The sequence below is a fragment of the Mus caroli genome, chromosome X, assembly GCF_900094665.2.
Source record: "Mus caroli chromosome X, CAROLI_EIJ_v1.1, whole genome shotgun sequence".
NCBI classification, from domain to species: domain Eukaryota; kingdom Metazoa; phylum Chordata; class Mammalia; order Rodentia; family Muridae; genus Mus; species Mus caroli.
In genome coordinates this window covers 87,309,766-87,314,312 of record NC_034589.1, presented here as the reverse complement: position 1 = coordinate 87,314,312, position 4,547 = coordinate 87,309,766, and positions in this window count along the sequence as shown.

The following is a 4,547-nucleotide window of genomic DNA, read 5'->3' as shown; positions in this document are numbered from 1 at the left end:
AATTAAATGTTGGTTTTTTGTAAGACTTGCCTTGGCCACGGTGTCTGTTCACAGCAGTAAAACCCTAACTAAGACAATTGCAAAGAAATTTTGAAGGCATCATGAAAAATGGATAAGCCCCAAAGCTTGGTTACTTTTGTTCTTTTGCTGAGAAATGTGTGTCCCTCCCCTGACGAATTACATAGCTTCTGGAGAAATACATATGAAAGAAGAAAACATTTGCAAAACAGATTTACCAAATCAACCCTTGTGATCTATGGAGTGGCACACAGGATGGCCAAGTTGTTCTCAAATCTAAGGTGCCTGCTTTAGGCATTTGGTTGAATTAGTTATATGGACTAAAATTTATGTATATTTTTGTACTCTATATATTTTCTGTATAAACAAAAGACCTGTTTACATCATCATATGCTTGCCAACATTCCTTTATTTAAAGTCTCTGAAGAGCTTCAAATATAATATGAATTCTCTTTCCAAATCTGATTGTCTAGTGGTATTTCTTTTTATCTATGTATTGCAAGAACTATGCTCTTAATGAAATAAAAATAACTAAACTCACAGAATCATCTTCTAGATCCTTCTTTAATCTAATTCCCAACTTTTGCTAGGCCTATTCTAAGAAGCTCTGGCTGTAGGAGGAAGAATTATTATTTAGTCTTTCTCCTTAAAAGAACTGTAAAATCAAGCCATACTTGTACTTCAATTCCCTCGGTAACCCATTTGTTATATAGCTTGTGAATTAAAAATACATGAAGGTTTTAGCTATGTACATACTATTCTGGAAATCCGTTAGTTTTCCACTGTTGTTTAGGCAGGGTGGTGTGTGACCCCACGACATATTGGCTGGGGTTTTTTTTATGGATTTTTATGTGTATAATAAAACTTGTATTGCAAGATTGATGGGTGCTTTTCATTTCTAAGAAAGTCAATTTCCTGTTATATGGGGAAAGAGGACCTTTTGTGGTAGTAAATAATTGAATGACCTAAAATTCCACAGGCTCATGATAGTTTATTTAACTGTTGATCATGTTTTAACCTGTTAACAGGGAGGATATTTTCCATTGAAACCATTCCTTGCTTAACTAAGAGTGGGTAAATACATGATATCTTAGAAAAATTGGCAAAGCAGGCATTTTTCTTTCTATTTTAGTATTTCTAGACACATGCAGCATAGCCTTGTTTTTCTTTTCCTAGCCACATCTGTCTTAACAGCATTACATTTTAAAGTATAATGTTACCCTTTCCATCACTGTGACTGCTAACTTTATCATCTGTGAAAACTTCTCTACAGCTTGAGTCTCTTCAGAATTAGTGTTTTTTTTTTCTTAACAAGGCTGTCAAACTTTTCTTCTCTCTCTGTCTCTCTGACTCTCTGTCTCTCTGTCTCTCTGTCTCTCCCTCCCTCCCTCCCTCCCTTCCTTCCTTCCTTCCTTCCTTCCTTCTTTCTTTCCTTCTTTTTTCTTTTTTATCGCAGTATTTGTGTAACAATAGAAGTTTTGCATCCTTTTCTCACACACTGTATAAGCAGTATGTATCATGCATCAATACATTTATTCCTTACCCTTGGATAGTCTTAAGAGAGGAAGAGCAGTCAAAGTCCAGCATCCTCAGGAGGACTCCAAGGACACAGAGTCAGTGTAAGCTACTTTTGTTATTTACACCATAAAATAATGTTATTAAAAGTCAGTTCTAGAGAATAATTCTCCCCTGATTGTATTGCACTTCTGTCATTACCTTGAAGAAAAAGAGCACAGCTGGGGTGAGCTTTGTTGCCTTAAGGCCTTGGGCTTTTGATGGATGAGAAGGTATCTGTATTGTGGTGTTTATTGATAAAGGTACTCTTTTTCATGAAAGAGCAGTATAATGAATGGGTAAAAATTGTTAACTAGAGCAGCACTGAAAAAAATTAGCTAAAAAGATATGTCATAGGGTGGGTGGGAAAATCATAACTCAAATCCAGAATATTGATGCTACTGTGGTGCCTCTTTGAAGTTATTTAATATCTATATTATACGTCATAGAGAGGAGATCACTAATGTTTAAGAGTCATTTTTTTCATCCCTATGAATTTGGGAGTACTCTCTGCAAGTACAATCAAGAAATACATGGAGATTTTAAATTATTTCGCATTAACTGTAACTACTCTGAGGTCCCTTGTTCAATCATTTCCATCCTATTCTTACCCAGTTTGTCATGCAGCTCTATGGGTCTATTAAACTCCCCTATAGTTCCCTAATATAGTATAAACTCCTTTGAGCACTGTAACCACATTCTTATTATTACACTCTACCATTTGTTACAATGCTTTGTACCTGTTAGATATTCAATATGGAATTGGGTTGTGAATCTAATTTTTTAACAGCTAAGACATCTCTCATGTCCTCAATAAGGATTTTTAAAAGAGCCCATAAAATTGGAATACTTTTACAATGTTAATAAATCATATGGGAATAAACTTTTATAGTTAATGCTACTCATGTTTAATTAATGATTGAAAAATGTCGTAGTTGTTCATTAAATGCAGACCTTTGTTGTCTTCATAGTTGTATCCTCTTGTACTTCTGTATTTTTTCCTCCTGGAGAGCTCACTGTCTTGCATAATTTCCATCAATCATGTAAGTAATAATGTCTCTTTAACTTAGAAGGTGAGGCCTGACTTCTTTTCCAATTTCTGCTTGCATTTATTGCTCTGACCTGTCATTTAGCTATGTTCCAAGTTCCTAACAGAGTTTACCCTCTTATTTTTATATTACTGTTTATCAGCTTATAAATACATTTCTTTGTTCCTTATTGTCTTACAACTTGTTTGACTAATTCACTGCATTTTGTGCACCAATTTCTCAAATAAATGTACTTTCTCTTCTCATTTTACCCAGTCGAGACATGATTGTGAGCAATACTCACTTCGCATAATCTTTATTTGCCTTTCTAACTTGTTTTATTTACTTTCCTAGATAATAATTTTGGTGATTATTTGCAGAAGACAACATAGTGGGTATTTTGGTTTCTGTAGGCTGTATAATTTCTACTGAGACTATTCAGCTTTCTCTGCTATATGTATATTTATACTTATATGTGTCTATGCATATACACACATTTATCTACATAATAATAAATAAATCAGTATGTTTTGTAGCAATAGAGAATTTGAATGAATAATCTCACCTCTAACACTAAAGTTACTCCCATTAACCTCAGTTTACCAATCTACAAATATGGCATAATTATGAATTCAGGGCATTGTGGACAATTTTAATACGTTAAAAATATTCTTGGCCTAATAAATTAATATTGCATTCAGTAAATACCAGACATGGCATTATTAAATGCAACAATCCAAATAAGTACCTTTATTGAAGAGTTCTGTATACCAGGAATTTTTCCACTTGTAGGGTCTAGAAAGACGCTTACATATTCCTTGCCTTCAAAAATACCATAATCTGTGAGGAGAGGCCAACCTTAGGTGTTTACTAATAGAGAAATGAGAATAAGAACAAGTATTTTTTACAAATACATGCACATATGCTTCTGTGAGCCAGGGAACTCTCACTCCAGAAGTAAGTATATGGCAGAGTTCAGACTGGATCATGAGGGATTAGTAGGAGATAGTCACCAGGAGGAGACAACAGAGAACAGATTTCCAGGTAGAAGGAAAGTAGAAACAATGGCATGTTATTAGTGAAAATATGCTTGGGAACATTGATAGCAAGTGCAGTTAAAGAGCAGTAAAGCTAGACAGGATAATTAGCCTGGGAGAGGAGCTTCCCAAAATGATTGATTTGCCTATGGAGTTATGATACATCCTAATGTTGCATTTAAAAATGTTTTTATTTATTTTATGTGTACGAATGTTTTGCTTGTGTGTGTGTGTGCCCCACATGTATACCTGGTGCCTGCAGAAGTCAGAAGAGGGCATCAAATCTCCTGAAACTGGAATGACAAATGGTTGTAAACCACCAAATAGGTGCTGGGAACTGAATGGAACTCCTCTTCCAGACTTACAAATGCTCTTAACCAATGAGTCCTTTCTCCAGATCCTCTTAATATTGTTTTAAAACACATGTCAAATAATTTATAAAGAAACTGGAGAGTTCAATAGTCACAAACAATATAAAATACCTTGACTTGACTAACTAAGGAAGTGAAAGATCTGTATGATAAGAACTTCAAGTCTCTGAAGAAAGAAATTAAAGAAGATCTCAGAAGATGGAAAGATATCCCATGCTCATGGATTGGCAGGATCAATATAGTAAAAATGGCTATTTTGCCAAAATCAATCTACAGATTCAATGCAATCCCCATCAAAATTCCAACTCAATTCTTCAACAAATTAGAAAGGGCACTCTGCAAATTCATCTGGAGTAACAAAAAACCTAGGATAGCAAAAATTCTCCTCAAGGATAAAAAACCTCTGGTGGAATCACCATGCCTGACCTAAAGCTTTACTACAAAGCAATTGTGATAAAAACTGCATGGTACTGGTATAGCAACAGACAAGTAGACCAATGGAATAGAATTGAAGACCCAGAAATGAACCCACACACCTA